An 18,541-nucleotide genomic window follows, 5' to 3' on the forward strand; every position below is an offset into this window, starting at 1 on the left:
ATCATGATTATCTAACTTTTAATATTCGGGAGGAAACCAATCTCGATCTGTACAGCTCGTAGCACTTGCTACCTTAGCTTCAATATCCAGCCCAATCAATTCCTTTAGCACATCATAATATTGATCATAAGGGCACACATAATATTTAACGTAACCACACATGCCTTATCATTTGCGTCGCTTTTCAATATCTTACTTACAAAATACTCCCTTTTCTTTTTAACTCTGTCTTGAGTCTGTGACTTATTACATCTCCTCTCTTTTTGACCAGCTAGCCGGAATCCTACCTTACAATCATCTTGAAATTCTAATCGTAAGGCTCATATGCTCCTAATTTTCCCTCAGCTATTCTGATTTCTCATACCTTTCGCATGTCTGAATTTGTAGGACTTCTTAGCATATTTTTCGAAGTCCTGATTATGAGTTTCTAGTGATATAGCCTTAATGAATAATCTCCACTCGAACACCTACTCTAGTTTTTTTTTCATAATCCAACATCGCTCTTATTTTTCTGTCGTCAAGTGACCTTCACAACATTCGTGCGAAAAAAAAATCAGGTGAAACCTTCTCATAAAGATCAACTATTGCCTAAATTTGGTATGATCTTCATTTCTTTAATCGGTCGACAACATTGCATATTAGGAATTATATAAATAATCCAGAAGGCAATCATAGTTGTAGCCCGACTTACATAACCACTTCTCATTCACCGGGTCCGAGGTCGTCATTAGTATCGAGTAACTTGGTCATAACGATTCTCAGAATAGTACCAATGATCGAATACTCGGAGTCCCCTTGAAGTTAAATAACTGGTGACTTCTGAATCCTAAATCAAACTTACATCATATAGGGAAGTTTCAATAAAAAGAGTCCATGTGTCTATTATCAACCCGTCCTGATCTTATATATACATACTTCTAAAATGAAGCCTTCCCCTACTCATTAACTTCCTTTTTCCTTATCAATATCTCTTCGTTATCTCTTACTTGTCAATTTATGAATCGTAATACTGTACTTGAGTTCTTAAGGTCGGCTTTCCCTATATCTTCAATGAGCCTCCATCCTCTGAAATCTTGAATGCAACTTATTCCAGTTCCCCTAACTACTAATTACCTTTCCTCTTGGGTTTATCCCTTAATTCAAATTAGAATCATTCTAAAACTCCTTTTTAAAAGCGTCTCATAATTGTTTACTCACTAATAGCTTATCAAACATCTGGTTATGACATTTCCCTTTACTCTTTCTCTATGGCATAGACATTCAAACAATTCAGTTTGTAAAAATTTTGGCAGAGTTGTTATATCCCGTCTTTTTGCATAGTCGGAAAATTCGGAATAACTGTGATTTATGAGAAAGGAGGCTATGTTTGAATTTTTCTTAGTATGTATATGCCGGTTATGGACGTTTGGATGCTAGAATATTGGAGAAGGCCTAAGGGCAAAATTGAAATTTTGGAAATTTGTCTCGGAAATTACAAAACATGACTCATGCAAAATTAGGCTCAAAGAAATAAAAGGAAAAATTAGGCCCAAAAAGGAGTGGGGTGGCCGGACCAACTACATGGCCAAGCCACCTCATTTAATTAATTTCCATGTGGTCAATTAATATAAGGACCATGTATGAGTCATGAACTCATAGAAGATTCAAGAGAAAATTAGAAAGCAAGAACAAGAAGAGAAAAAAAAAGAAGAGAGAGAGCTACGGCTTTGGCCATAGAAAATTTGCCCCTTAAAATCTTTCTCCAAAAATTGTTTTCTTGTGGTATTTCCACCAATTCAAGGGTGCTCTACAAATTGGTGCAATTGTTTTGGAAGGAAGAACACTTATTTCTTCAAGTTGGCAACTTGGTGAAGTAAAGAAGATTGTGGAAAAAGGTAAGAATTCATTCCTTTTATTATGTTATGAAGGTTTGTCTATGTTCTAGTATGTAGAAATAAGAAGAAAGTATGGAAATATAGAAGTTTGCAAAGTAAGTATGTAAGGTGGCATGTGGCCGTGTGTGTGTATGTGTGGTATACCTATGGTGAGTTGAATTTATGTTGTATTCTAGTTGTGAGTAAGGTGGAGTTCATATTGAGAATGAAAATTGAATGAGTTTAGTTGAAATTGGAAAAATAGGTAGTGGCCGTGTGTGTGTGTGTGCATGGTTGTGCATGGAAGTTATGTTGAATTTATGTTTGTACTCTAGTTATGGATGTTATGAAATTTATATTGGAAATGAAAGTTGAATGAATTGTGTTGAATTGGAGAATATGGATGTTGGCGTGGCTATGGGAGAATTGAAGGTAGTGATGAATTGTTTTGCTTGACATGTTGGATATGTTGTTATGATTCTTATAATCTAAACGGAGGAAAAATGATGTAAGTTTGTATCGATTTGGAAGTGTTGGAAGAATTATGGCCTTATGTTGGAAAGTTTGTATATTTTGTATACTTTGTATATATATATATTGTAGAAATATTATGGAATGCTTCCGTGTGGTATTGTAATGATTTTGATGGTGATGGTTTGCAATTTGAAGTCGGAATGAAAGCGATTGCATTATGTAAGAAGAAGACTAGTTGTATTATATCGTGTTTTGTTGTAATTGTTGATATTGTTGATGTTGTTCTGGTTTATTGTTGGTTATTGAGCGAGATAAGTTCTCGGGGTGTCACATTTATAGGGGAGTCTTTGCGCAAAATTTCGGTAGCCAAGTATAACAAGATTAAAATGTTAACTTTCATGAATAGTAGCTAGTAAGAGTGACCATTTGCGAGTTTTGGACGAAACGGGAATCAAGATCAGACGAGCGTAAGGCATAACGAAGGTATGTGAAGTCCTTCCTTTCCTTCTTATGGCATGTCTTAGCTCTATTAGGTCGGAGTTTGAGCCTCGGGAAAGGTCCTGTGCATCGAAATTCGAGTTTAATCTTGGCTACTATTCATTCAGCATAATTGAATTACTTTCCTTCTATTTTGTTGAACAAATGGTTAAACTTCCATAACTTTCCCAAACGAACCCGGATTACTTTGAAACTTTCATAGATGCTTCCATAGGGTCTAAAGTTCGTAAAATTCTGTACGCCACCTCGACTTGACCGAGTGGGCCCGCTAATTCCGAATCGGTTCCTATTGTCTTGCTAATTTGTTTTGGGCAATAATTAAAGGAAACTTTTAGATACTTTTAATCCTGATATGAGTACTTTGATATGATGATTATTTTGTTAATGATTCGTATGTGTGTAATGTTATGAGTTATGTGTATGTCTGACCGGGCTCGGGGTGCTGTGGTATATGTCCGCCCCCGAGACCTGCGATATGCGACCCGGAGTGCTGTGGTATTTGTCCGCCTCCGAGGTACTGTGATTATGCCATGATATGCAACCCGGGGAGCCGTGGTATATGTCGCGAGGTGTCGGAGTCTTGTGGTATATGTCCGCCTCCGAGTATCGTGGATAAGTGATCGAGTCTTGTGTGTCCGTCAGCCCGGTATTTTGATGTGAGATATGATATTGGTGTGTGTGATTGATCGTATTTATTGTGTTTCTTTGATATGCGGTCGCGAAAGAAATATAAGTATGGTCTGTATCAGTACTCGGTTCGTTACGCCTCGACTCGATTGTGGATACGTAGATATATCTCGTAACCCGATTACGGTTTCGTCGGTATGCCTCCGCACCTCTAATTTTGATAAAATTAAACCCAACATACCTCCGTACGCACGACTCTAATTACGGTTTGTTGATTACACTTACCGTACACCGTATTCGTGTATGATTTTATTTACGGTACTTCGACTTTGCGTACTCGGTACATTTTTGCGACCCCACATTCTTCGGGGCACGCTACGTGCCCGCGGTACGGGTGCACGCGTGACACGCGCCGGTTTAGGACTTCGGTTCTTTGTACGAGAGCTCCTTTTGATCCGGAATTTGACTGTTGTTGGGTATATATATTTTGTTGTTCGTATGTTCTATATATATGGTCATTTGGGTACGGCGGGGCTGTCCCGTCTTTTGATTACGTTCGTACGTTAGAGGTACGAGACATGTTTGTGGGATATGGGTTGTCCGTTCGGTAAGTATGTGCGAGTTTGCGATTTTGTACGATATAATAGCCCTAACGACACGTACGGGTTTCGGTATATATATATATGTATATATATGCATATGTATGTTCGAGCGATGCACCATATCGGTATGGGTTTAAATATGTTAAACGCGTTAGCTAATTGGTATGGATCTGTTAGGTAGGTACGTATGGGTGTCCAAGTAGGACACCAGTCGCGGCCCACGGGGTTGGGTCGTGACAAGAGTTTCCTCTATAATTCTTACTACCTCAACCCTGTACACAGCCGAGAAAACACATCCAATGACTCTCAGGGCAATCACAAATACAAGTGGCATCCCGCTCATGTACTAGTCGTCCATATACATCAATATCAATAAAGTAGGTAACATACCTTTCGGGTCAACAAACTTCAATTCTCATCAAGTTCTCCAATTTGTATAATCATCGCTCATCCACGACCCAAAATATTTGGGGTTAGAATTAGGGACTTCATATCACATGGCTTAGCTCTGACACGATCTAAGATAAGAAAGAAGAGTAACCATCCTAAATGCTAGTACTTCTGTTTATAAATGTGACGCGCAACACACCATAAACAAGACTCTACTAAACATGGCTTGTAGACAACCCTAGGACAGAACTGCTCTGATACCAAGTTTGTCACCCCCCAAATCTGGAGGGCCGCGACTGGCACCCTGTGCCTACCTGGACCGGGCGAACCAACATTTAAACTTACATTTAGCTAAGAACGTGGATAGGCCTAAAGTGGCCACACAGCTCGAAGAAAAATCCCAACACAGATATATACATATAACTCTCTGCGGTCTGGCCGCCTCCTCAAGAAACAAAACGTAACTATATGCGATCGGGCCGCCTCATGGAATATATGTGAAGCGCTCGGAACGCCAGTGCGGCGGGAAACGACTCTCATAAGTAACTATACATCAAAGGATGGGCCACGGGGCACGGAGCGGCCTTCAGATGCGGCGTGTGTGTCTACAAGCCTCTAAAGAAGCATAAGCGAGTCATGGGCGGGACGGGGCTGCGGATTACCCGTCGTCAGTAAACACAAAGAAAGACCCACGTAGACACGGCAACTCCCAAACAAAGGGAGCTCGCACCGGCGGATGTCGAAGTCTGCTTGTCTGCGAGGAGTTCGACAATCATCGATCTGTGCACTGTAGGCATGAATGCAGCCCCCCTCCCGGCAAAAGGGACGTCAGTATGAAAAATGTACCGAGTATGTAGGGCAGATGAGTAACATACACATAGGAGTGATGAATGAAATCTGAAACTCATATGCTAAGCGGCGGCGATTCATGCGTGTGTACGTATACGAACATATATGTATGAATGCATCTATATGTCTGACTATCTGAACATACATGTATGAATGCATCCTTACTGAAAATGCCTCTGAGGGCGTATGATATGCATAAGTCATAGTGCCGAGGAACGTACGGCCCGATACATATCCCATATAGGCCCCTTCGGGCATAATAACATAATGGCCCATTCAGGCATAATAGCATAATGGCACCTTCGGGCATCATAATCATCATCACTGTGCACCAGCTGATCAGGTGGTAATGCGTATATAACGCCTCGCCTATTATATATATATATATATATATATAGACATAATATATGCGTATATAACGCCTTTTGGTCACGGATCAATATGCATAGATGCAAATGAATTCAACGCATGAATGTGAACTAACATAATCATGATATAAAACTCAGGACCCATGAACAGAAGGAACAATCATAACAAGGGGTATAGTATCATCAAGAACTGAGATACTCCTAGTACTTCTAAGAGTAGGGTAATATGGAGACCCGATTACTCGTTGTTCGCTCATGTCATAGGATCATGCCAAAATGAAAGAAAGGGAAAGCCTTAACATACCTGGAAGCTTACTTCTCGACTTTTCCTACTTACTTTCTGTCTTGTAATCTACATAAGATCATTCGTAGTCGTGAAATCTACATATAAAACCATTCATACTATTGTTAGGCTCATTATCATATGCTTGTCTTAAGCCTTCAATTTAAATCCATTTAGAATCTGCTGAAATTCGAGCAGCATCTCCCCTGTTTATATGCCCAGCCCGAAATCACAATTCAGCAACCAATCAACAACATAAACAATACCAACCTCAAAAACAATATTATCAACACCAAAATATTCCATAAACATCCCACACGATGTTTTATCCAATTTCTCGACCCATAACTTCGTTATACGCTCATTTAGTAACTTTTCCTCCGCAAATAGGCTTAAATCAAAACTAATAAGGAAAGTTTCATACCTTTAACCGGCTAGAATTGCAATATCTTGGATTATCACCGTGAATCCAAGCTGAGTTTCACCGCAATTCGATATTATAATCGCAGCTATGTGTTGTCCGAACTTAAATTCGGGGATTTCACTTAATTTGCGTTAAAATCTAGTGAACGGAAGTTGGGAGAATTTTCTAGAACATTTGGGAAATATTTGGAGTATTTTGGGGCTGAAAATGAGGTTTAGGATCAGATTTGGTCCTTAAATAGTGGGTCAAATTCGGGTCGGGCACTGTAGCAGTAGTGTAGGAGCACTGTAGCAGCGTTTCTGCTCTGTCAGCCTAACTTGTAACGTCCATAATTCTCTACTCCGATATCGTATCGATGAGTGGTTTGTTGCATTGAAAACTAGACTCGACGAACTTCATTTTAGGCTTTTGTTTCACCTCAAAACTCCTCATACTCTAAAAGATATTCCTTCCCCAAGTTGGACCAGAATTATCGTACGAAACCTTGTCCATCTTTTCTCCAAAGTCATACTACTCAATTTCTTCCACTCAGTTCCTTATAGAATCGTCCGGTATTCCTTATGTACATCCTTTACTCATAAAATATACTTAAACTTTGCTCCATATATTCCAAAGTTATTTTACTTAGCCATAGCTCAACATACTTAAGCTTAAATTTAAAAAGTGCTTCTTCAGAAGTACGGGATGTAACAGCTGCGGGCATTTTTGGAATGAATGACCTTCTTTCTTCATAAGATCGTGCGATAGAGCCATAATATAATGATTTCTCTTTCCTTAACCGTGTATTATGTATTTTAGAAATGCCTGTAAAGGGAAAGGCTATGACAGCCCATAAGGGCAAGACAGTGGCAGAAAAGCGGGCTGAAAGAGCACCGCCAACGGATATAGAGGAAGGTGAGTCCCAGAATGTGGCTCAATCTTAGTCCTCCCACTCAGTGCCTATTTCTGAGGAGCATAAGGGAGCCTCAGCCCCAGCTCCAGCACCCCCAGCTGCTCCACCAGATGCTTCAGGCCAAGATGTGAAAGAGGCCATTCATTTACTTACTCAGTTAGTTGCCGCTCAGACTCAGCTGCAATGTGCAGGGCAAGGTGATTGGGCTGTTAGTGCCAGGGCCCATGATTTCATTAGCTTGAACCCTCCGAAATTCTTCGGGTTAAAGCCGGATGAGGACCCTCAGAATTTTATTGGTGGGATGTTGAGGAAACTTCAGTTAATGCATGCTTCAGACATTGAATCGGTAGAGTTAGCATCCTATAGACTCCGAGATGTCGCGGTTCATTGTTACACAGTTTGGATAGCTTCACAGGGAGTCAATGCACCTCTCCTAGTATAGCAGGAATTTGTGGATGACTTCCTTCGACATTACTTGCTTCCAGAGGTTCGGTGGGCTAGAGCCGATAAATTTTTGAATCTTAGGCAAGGAAGTATGAGTGTCTTAGAGTATAGTCTCCGCTTCAATTCTTTGGCTAGGTATGCTCTGGCCATGGTAGTGGATATGGGTGACCAAGTACACCGATTTGTGAGAGGCATAGGGCCCCATTTGATGGATAGATGCTTGACTGCGTCCCTTCAGGACAACATGGATATTTCACACATTCAAGCCCATGCCCAGAATTTGAAGGAAAGCCAACAACAGCAAAGAAGTGAGCGTGAGCATGATAGAGGGTATAACAAGAGGGCTAGATCTTCGGGTTCGACGAGTGAAGTTAGAAGCAGGCAAAGACAGTAGTTCTCAAGGCATTCAGGCCATTCTATGACTAGTGCGCCTCCACAGTTCACAGGCCAGACATTGGATAGATCTACTTATTCTGAGCTGAGTCAGAGTTTCGGGGCTTCAGGTTCTCAGTTCAGAGGCGATTCGGGTCAGGAAAGGCCACCCGTGCCATGATGTTTCCATTGTGGGAAGTTACATTGGGGCCAGTGTCGAGTAGGCTCAGAGGCTTGCTAAGCATGCGGTCGGCCAGGCCATATCATGCGTGATTGCCCCTCGGTTGGTAGCAGGGGTAAGTTCGACCCTTCGGGGGTCGGCCATTTGGGTCTTCATTATCTATACGCCCTGTGGGGCCAGGTTCACTTGTGCCAGTCAGCCGTGGTAGAGGCAGAGGGAGAGCCGCCAGTTCTAGTGGCCCTCAGCCTTTGTATTTATGCTTTAGCTGGATGCCAGGATCTTGAGTCTTCCCCCGATGTCGTCACAGGTATCTTATCGGTATTTCCTCATGATGTATATGCTTTGATAGATCCGGCTCCACATTGTCATATGTTACTCCATATATTGCGAGTCGATTTGGGGTCAAATCGGAGTTGATCAAACCTTTAGCGGTATCTACACCCGTTGGTGAACTGGTAATAGCTAGTTGAGTGTATAGAAATTGTGTAGTAGTGATTTATGACCATCGTACTATGGTTGATTTACATGAGTTAGAAATGGTGGACTTTGATATTATCATGGGCATGGATTGGTTGACTTCTTGCTATGCCAACGTTGATTGTAGAATGAAAATGGTTCGCTTCCGGTTTAGGAGAACGATTTTAGAATGGAAAGGAAATACGCGTCCAAAAGGTAGGTTTATTTCCTATCTAAAGGCAAGGAAAATGATCACAAAAGGTTGTATTTACCATCTAGTTCGCGTCCAAGATGTAGAAGCTGAATTGCAAACTCTTCAGTATATCCTCGTGGTGAGTGAGTTCCCGGATGTATTCCTGGAAGAGCTTCCAGGCCTCCCTCCAGAGCGGGAGATTGATTTTGTTATAGATGTGCTACCGGATATAAAACCCATATCTATTCCTCCTTATAAGATGGCTCCCGCAGAGTTGAAAGAGTTGAAGGAGCAATTGAAGGACTTGCTTGAGAAAGGTTTTATTAGGCCTAGTTCTTCCCCGTGGGGAGCACCCGTGTTGTTTGTACGAAAGAAAGATGGCTCCTTGTGAATGTGCATTGACTATTGGCAACTGAATAAAGTGACAATCAAGAACAAATATCCACTCCCAAGGATTGACGACTTATTTGATCAATTACAAGGTGCCAAGTGGTTTTTAAAGATAGATTTGAGATATGGGTATCATCAAGTGCGAGTTAGGGAGAAAGATATTCCTAAGACAGCCTTCAGAACCAGATACGACCATTTTGAGTTTCGGGTAATGTCATTTGGGCTAACTAATGCACCGGCAGTGTTTATAGATTTGATGAACAATGTGTTCAGTCCCTTCCTAGATTTATTTGTGATTGTGTTCATCGATGATATCCTGATATATTCTAGGTCTGAGGCAGAACATGCGGATCATTTGCGTACTATTCTTAGAGTTCTTCAAACTCGAGAGTTATTTGCCAAATTTTCGAAGTGTGAGTTTTGGTTGAACTCAGTGATCTTTTTGGGGCATATTATTTCAGCCGATGGTATTTGGGTAGATACCCAAAAGATTGAGGCCATGAAGACTTGGCCAAGGCCCACAACCCCTACGGAAGTTCGTAATTTTCTGGGCTTAGCAGGTTATTACAGGAGGTTTGTAGAGGGCTTTAATTCTATTTCTGCACCGCTCACGAAGTTAACCCAAAAATTAGCTAAATTTTAATGGACAGATGCTTGTGAATGTAGTTTCCAAGAGCTAAAGGATAGATTAGCTTCTGCCCCAGTCCTGACACTTCCAGAGGGATCGGAAGGTTAGGTTGTCTATTGTGATGCTTCAGGAGTTGGGTTAGGCTGTGAGTTGATGCAACATGGTAAGGTGATTGCGTATGCTTCAAGGCAGTTATGGAAATATGAGAAAAATTATCCGACCCATGATCTTGAATTGCTTGCAGTGATTCATGCATTGAAGATATGGAGACATTATTTGTATAGCATCCACATTGATATTTATACAGATCACAAGAGCCTTCAATATATCTTCAAGCAGAAAGAATTGAATTTATGATAACGGCGGTGGTTGGAATTGTTGAAAGACTATGATGTTAACATCCTATATCATCCCGGGAAGACAAATGTGGTGGCTGATGCTCTTAGCCGCAGATCAATGGAGAGTTTATGCGATGTTCAGCCAGAGAAAAGAGAGATTGCTCGTGAGCTCCAGCAATTAGCTAGCCTAGGAGTTCGAGTAGTGGACTCAGGTAATATGAGAGCTACCATTCAAAATTCAGAGGTCTCGTCACTAGTAATCGAAGTGAAAGAGCGTCAATACGAAGATCCCATGCTAGTTCATTACAGAAATACACTACCTCAGAAGGAGAAGTCATCATTTGAGGTTTCTGGAGATGGAGTTCTCTGATGCCGAGGCAAGTTATGTGTTCCTAATGTTGCAGGACTACGCCACCAAATATTGAGAAAAGCCCATTGTTCCCGTTATTCCGTTCACCCCGGAGCGACGAAGATGTATCATGATCTTAAACCTATATATTGGTGGAATGGGATGAAGAAAGATATAGCGAAATTCGTAGCTCAATGTCCTGACTATCTCCAAGTGAAAATTGAGCACCAAAAGCCGGGCGGATTGTTGCAAGCTATAGAAATTCAACTTGGAAATGGGAAGTAATTAACATGGACTTCATTACGGGCTTACCGTTCTCGACATAAGTATGTTTCTATATGGGTGATTGTGGATAGACTCGCGAAGTCGGCTCATTTCTTACCGGTCGAACTACATATGTAGCAGAAGATTATGCAAAGCTTTATGTTAAAGAGATAGTGCGACTTCACGGTGTCCGAATTTCTGTTATCTCTGATAGAGGGACTCAGTTTACAGCCAATTTTTTGAAATCTTTCCAAGAAAGTTTAGGGACTCAGGTGAGACTTAGCAGGGCATTTCACCCACAGACTGATGGACAAGCTGAACGTACTATTCAGACTCTTGAGGATATGTTACGGGCATGCATATTGGATTTTGGAGGTAATTGGGATAATCACTTACCATTTATTGAATTTGCTTATAACAATAGCTATCATTCTAGCATCTAGATAGCCCCGTATGAGGCTTTATATGGGCGAAAGTGTAGATCCCCAATTGGATGGTTCGAAGTAGGAGAGACCAAATTGATAGGTCAAGACTTGATCCAGCAAGCTACAGAGAAAGTCAAGCTTATACAGGATCGATTATTAACAGCTCAGAGTCGTCAAAAGTCCTATCCAGATAATCATCGAAGGGACTTAGAGTTCCAAGTGAAAGATTGGGTATTTTTAAAGGTGTCGCCAATGAAGGGCATCATGAGATTTGGCAAGAAGGGCAAGCTTAGCCCCCGGTACATTGGACCTTATGAGATTATACGCAAGGTAGGCCAGGTGGCTACGAATTAGATCTACCTTCTGACCTGGAATCCGTTCACCCAGTTTTCCATGTATCGATGCTTCATAAGTGCATTGGAGATCCTTCTAGAATTGTACCAATAGATGATGTCCAAGTCACCAAACAATTGTCTTATGAAGAAGTCCCCATTACCATTTTAGATAGGCAAGTACGAAAGCTCAGAACCAAAGAGGTAGCTTCAGTTAAAGTTTTATGGAGGAATAATAATAGAGAGAAAATGACCTGGGAAGCCGAAAAAGACATGAAGTTCAAGTACCCGCATCTTTCACCCCCACAGGAGACTCAGGCAAAGACGTCATTATCCTCAGGTATGTAGTGTTTTCCTTGATGTTTTCCTGGTTGTGTGTGGCCACGGTTATTGATGTTGTTGCTGTAGCCGTGTGAGGAGATGTATTTTTGGGTTGCTGTTGCAGGATGGTTGGGCCATATTATAGGGAAAACTCTGGCGAAATTTTTATAGAATCCCCAAGAACCTAAGACAATGTTATACCTCATAAATTTCTGATTTGTTGGCTTGTGGATAGGCTAAGGTGAGCTTAAGGTGATTATGAAACCCTTAAGAGATGAAGGAAGATATTAGATAGCTTAAGGTGCATACTATAAGATTTTGAAGTTTTACGAATAAGTGAAATTTAGTTTGTTGAAGAAAGTGAAATACAAGTTGTGTTCGGAAAGGTTTTCGCTATAATTGAGCTAATATTTATTTTGTGACGTCTTGAAGGGATGCTACAAGGCCTATTGTATGGTTATGGTTAATTAAGTGTTATGTAAGTGCCAAGAAGGTTCCACGAGGATTAGAAGTCAAATGAATCAACTAGAGAAAGTCTCGCACAACTGGGAGTTATCCTTCGGGCTGATTTTTCTATTTTTGTATAAATAGAGGGCTCTTGTTCTTTTATTTCATTTTCCATTTTCCACAAGTCTTAAGAGCTCTAAACCCTCATCCACGCTTATTCCACCCCAATCCAAGAGAAAACAAAGATCAAGAGACAAGAATCAAAGTTTTCATATGTTAGAAGGCTTCCTAGGGTTAGTAGACTACAAGAGATTCTTGGATATTGAGGCTAGGGTTTTCACATAAGTTAATAGCTGCTCCAAATCTCACTTCCTTGAGATAAAAGGTTAGTTTTCATGCTTATTTCATGTTATCATGAATGCCTGGTTGTTGAAGAACCTGGGTTGAAGAAGAAAGTAGAAAATGAGGGTAAAATGTAACTTTTATGATGTTTTTGAGTAGTAAGCTAACTTGAGCCATGATTCTTAGTATGATATGGATATAATTTTGTTATGGAAGGTAATAATGGTGATGCGGAAGTATTGTATGAAAATGTTCTAAAATGGGTGTGAAGTTGTGGGTATAAGTTGAACACAATGATGAATTTTTAAGGCTTAATGGAATTTGATTACTTGATTACGATATTGTGAGTGTATTATGGATGTTTGGGAGTTGTTTTGTAATATGATGAGAGTTGACGAAAAAGGGGAAATGCTGCCCAGTTTTGATTAGATCATGAATTATTCTAATTTGAATTTAAGAGTGTCATTAAGGCTTAACCATGGTATGAATCCTTCTAAATGTAGATTGTCCAAGTTTAGACGGTGAACGCTAATTAGTTAAGAGGACAAAGAGGTATATAAGGCTAGCCCTTTTTTCATTAAGGCATGGTTTCTTTGTTATATGTATATCCTTTCATGAGCTCCACAATGTCGTCCAAAAGACTCTATCTCTAAGATTACCAAAGTTCATGATTCTCGATACTTTCACGATTCTAGTATCTCCTTTATATGATAGTTGATCCTCTAAGGATAGATGTAACGAAAACGATGATGGCAATGATGTTGATGATACTTGTGGACTTTTATGTATACGTTTTTACGTATGTATGACTATTATGTAACATCGAGCTTATATGGCCGGGTATGATACCTATCGCGCGCGCACCTCTGCAGTTGGGTATGGATAACACTGAGCGTTGATAGAGCTAGGTATGTATAATCACCGAGCCTTGTTATGGCCGGGCATGTGAATCACCGAACTTTGTGGTCGGGTACGTATAAATACGAATACGAATATGTATATGTATGTATATATGCATGTGTAAGCATTGGAAATGGAAGGTCCTTATGAAAGACAAGTAAGTAAATATGATGATGGCCAATAGAGGTACAAATGGCTCTATTACCTCCTGATTCCCCCATCTTATGCTATATCTTATGCTACTTCCTACGTTATTTCTTATGCTCCTATTGTGATGTTGATTATGCTTTACATACTCAGCACATTATTCGTACTGACGTCCTTTTATTTGTGGACGTTGCGTCATGCCCGCAGGTGGACAGCGAGACAGGCTTGATCCATCGATTTCTTTTCAGGGAGTGCATAGAGGAGCTCCATTTCATCCGGAGCTATAGCTTTTGGGTATTATTCTTTTGTGTCTATACATATGGGCATGGCGGTGTCCTGTCCCGCCTATATGATGTTACATTCTCTTCTTAGAGGCTCGTAGGCAGTTGTGTAGGGGTAGACGTCTTTTAGCCTTGTCGGCTCATATTTTGTACATTATTTTGATAGCCTCGTCGGCTTGTATTTATCGATATGGGTATAGTTGTTGATGATGATATAAATGCGTTGTTGCCCAAAAACATTACTATATAATTGATGTATAGAAATCATGCGTAGGCTATGTGGCCCACCTAAATGTGAATGAAAATGTACGATAAGAGGTACCCGTCATGGCCCTCTGGTTTGGTCGTGACAACCTCATAGCGGCATAATCAACTGCTTATCAACAATCAAAACATTTAGGGTTAGAATCAAAGATGAGGAAGAAAGCTCAATGATTCCTAAATGCCATGTAGCCTCTTATTTATATGTGTGGCGCACTTCACACCTATAAACAAAACTCTGCTAGATATGGCTTGTAGGCACACCCTAGGACGAACTGCTTTGATACCACTTTTGTCATGACCCAACCAGAGGGCTATGACGGGCACCCGAAGCTAACACACCGAGCACCTCTAAACATACATCTCATAAACATTTCTGGGTAGACCATAAAGATAGCTCCTAGATATCATGATCTGTAAGGACATATATCACAATATAATGACACATCTCTATATAATCTTCAATAGTTATGTTTAATCATCACCAGCCGACAAGGCTACTAAAATGTTATACAATGATATGGACCGGTACGGTTATGAAATGTCCAACTACACACACATGTCTACGACCCTCTACATAGAATATAAGTGACCATAAGGACCAATACAAATAGACTACAGCTCTAAAGTAACTGGAGTGCTCCTGAGAATCTGCTGATAAATCACCTACGGGTCAAATCCATGTACCTGTCTACCAGCGGGCATGAACGTAGCGTCCACTAGAAAGGACGTCAGCACGAACAATGTACTGAGTATGTAAGGCATGAATAACAACATAATAAGAAATATAGAATATAACACGAGATAAAGATAACATGTATATTTGATTGTCTCACAAGGCGAATACCATGCATGCTTAGCTTTCTTTTAAAAAAAACATTCCTCACATATGTATAAATAATAGTCTTTGCTAATCCAGCTACAAACATTCAACATAACCTCATGTGTAAGATTGATCAGGGATATTGGACAGCAAAGGACAACAACCATGAGGAGCTTCATACCACACCTCTTCTTGAAAGATTTTCGGTGAGATTAGATGCCATAGCACTTTGGTGAGAGCTTGAGGTGACTGATAATGGCATCAATCCAAAGAAGGAGTGTTCTTGTTTGCAGTTTCTTCATTGTTACACTTGGCTGTTCAAACAAGGCTTAGACTTTCCTTTCATTTCCTAGGATAGAGTAGTATAGCTTTTTTCAGCTTTCTTTTATTTTGTTCTGTAAATATCTTTGATTATTTTTAATAAAACCCCACTAAATAATAGTCTTTTGCGGAACGTGCAGCCCGATCCATAAATATATTATATTGCTGCGGAACGTGCTGCCCGATCCATATATATCATATCATCATTCTATATAAATATATATATTGTCGCGGAATGAACGGCCCGATCCATTTATCCATATACCCCGCGTCCGGGACGATATCATAATATACCAACTGATCAGGTGGTTATGCGTATATAATACCTCACCTTTCCCCATATCCCATACATATATATAAACATATATACATTATATGCATATATAATACAAGTAGCATGCATGAGAGCCCAAATAAAAGTTACAACTTTATCGGTGTGACGTAAGGTCGGTAACCTCCGATTTATATTATGAAACAATCATCATCACTATATCTCACCCCGAAGTAACAATTATCATGAGGTGAGATCAACCACAATCAGTAAAATCAAGGAAATCATGAAATATACTCCACAATCTCATGATAGCATTAAAACCATAAACTTTGGAATTTCTAGAAATAGGATCATCATCATCGACATCATCATCATAAAACATACTTATCTTTAGCATCGCTAACTCTAAGAATCATGAATTTCTAGCTTTTGGGAACAAGGACATTATGGAAAACGTGTATAGGTTCATAGGAAAGGAATCATGCCTTTAGAAAGAAAGGGTTCAGTCTTAACATACCTTTTCGGTCGCCTTAGCTTTAACTATTTAACGCTTATCCTCCCAAGCACATAAATCTACATTCAAGATAATTCATATTATCGTTAGGCTTATCATCATATGCTTGTCTTAAGCCCTCAAACTAATTCCTTTTAAAATCTGTCGAAATTCGGGCAGCTTCTCCCCTATTTATATCTCTAGCCCAAAATCATAATACCAACAAAACAACAACAATAGCAATACTAATATCAACCATATCATCATCAATACCAAAATACTCCATAAAACATCCCACACGATGTTTTTCAACATACAACAACAATATACACTTCCTTTCTTCCCAATCAAGGACCATAATCTCATCAACACACCAACAACATTAGATACCATACATATACATGTAAATCATCCCAACCACACGGCCACAACATGCTCAAAATAGTTCATAAACACAACAACTACAACACAACACTTTATGACCTTTCCTCCATAACTATTTTCACTTTTAAGACTTGCTAAACCTTCAAATCAACATAAGAGATAGGATGAAGAACATAACTTATACTTGAAGAAATTTAGCCATGCCAACTTTCTTCAAGAACAAACTCACCACAACATCAAGTAGAAGCAAGAACAATCACTTTTCATGGACTAGTTTGGTGTAATCATGTTAAATCCTTGATTTAATGGGCTATAAATGTTTGGGGGATGTGTTAGGTGGTTTCTAGGACTCATGAGAATGTAAAATGCTAAAAAAAATGGGGTTGATGGGGTTTTAATACCCCTTGAAAGTCGGTGGAACCGACTTTCCTAAGTGGGACCCGCGGAAGCCATTTGGCAGTTTGAGGGGTTATCTTAAAATGGCCATAACTCCTTACTCCGATGTCCTTTTGACGAGCGTTCTGTTGCGTTGGAAACTAGACTCGACGAACTTCATTTTATGCTTTTGAAACACTTTGAAACTATTAATATACCTGGAGTTATACCCCTCCAAATTTGACCCAAAATTCTGCTAACTTTTTTTCAAATTTTTGACAAACTTATTTTCTTTGATTTGCTTGGTCCCGAAATCTTTCGAAACTCTTCATAGATGATAGTTATCATTAATCATACTTGATAATGGTCATGTCCTTTAGTTTCAAGGTTGTCATCCCCGGTTACGACTTACGAGATAGTAATTCGTCCTTTATTTCATTGTTACGAAATTTTCATGGCTTGTACCTTCCAAAACTTCATGGGACGTCTCTGATAATCAATTAATACGGTGAAGTACATGGCATTCTCATGCTCTAAAAATGAGAGATGTAACAACTGCAATGTTATCCTCATATGAAGTCTGCGGTATACTAGTTCGGGACTATATCACTTATAGACAAAAACACCCAAATGAAGACTGCACATCAGAGTGCAGTATCATATTCCTTTCATGATAACCACTAACCTATCCAGAATTACAACTGTTGAAACCTAATTTTCACTTAAAGAATGAACGTATTTAAATTTTCGAAATTCCCGAGCCAATATAGAGCAAAATATCATTTTGTAAATTTAAAATTCAAAATCACGGGAAAATTGCAAAAATGAAAAAATGTTAAAACAAGATAAATTTGATGAAAATTATAGAAATCAACCAATTTCAAAGAAAGTATGGGATATTTGAGATTTTAAAAGGAAAAGTGTGTATTTTACTCCGTATAGCTCGGGAAATTTGAAAATATAAACGACGTATGAATTACGACTCATTTTTGTAGCATTTTTCACATTTTTAAAATATTATTCGAAAGTACGTCAATATTGGTCTCGTATTGAAGCTCGTAATTTAAAAAGGCATATTATAAATTTTGTTTTTATAAAATAATAATTTATGAGTCGATTTTATGCGAATACATAGTTTGTTGAAATTACGTATTTTATTTAAATTGTGCACAAAAGGGTAATTGTCATATCTTTTAAAAAATGCAGGGGGTCTTTTAAATATTTTAAAAAGTTTTGGGGGGAGAGGTATATAAGGCCAGGGGACCGAAGTTTTAATTAGTAAAACTTCAGCCCCCCATTTTGTTGAGAACTGAATACTCTATTCGTCTTCTCTCTCAAAGCCCGTTAATGGCAACTTAGGGTTTCATTTTCTCGAGGCCATTTCAGGCAAATTTCTCGATCAGTATCGCCAGATTTTTTAGTGGTTTTGCTCCTATGACTACGGTGATTCAATTTTACGATTTGTTTTCCTTTAATTTTGCATTTTTTTACCCTCAAATGACTGACCCGAAGGGTTGTTGCTCGGGTCTTTGTAATTTTT

Source organism: Lycium ferocissimum, chromosome 11, assembly GCF_029784015.1.
Source record: "Lycium ferocissimum isolate CSIRO_LF1 chromosome 11, AGI_CSIRO_Lferr_CH_V1, whole genome shotgun sequence".
Lineage (NCBI taxonomy): Eukaryota > Viridiplantae > Streptophyta > Magnoliopsida > Solanales > Solanaceae > Lycium > Lycium ferocissimum.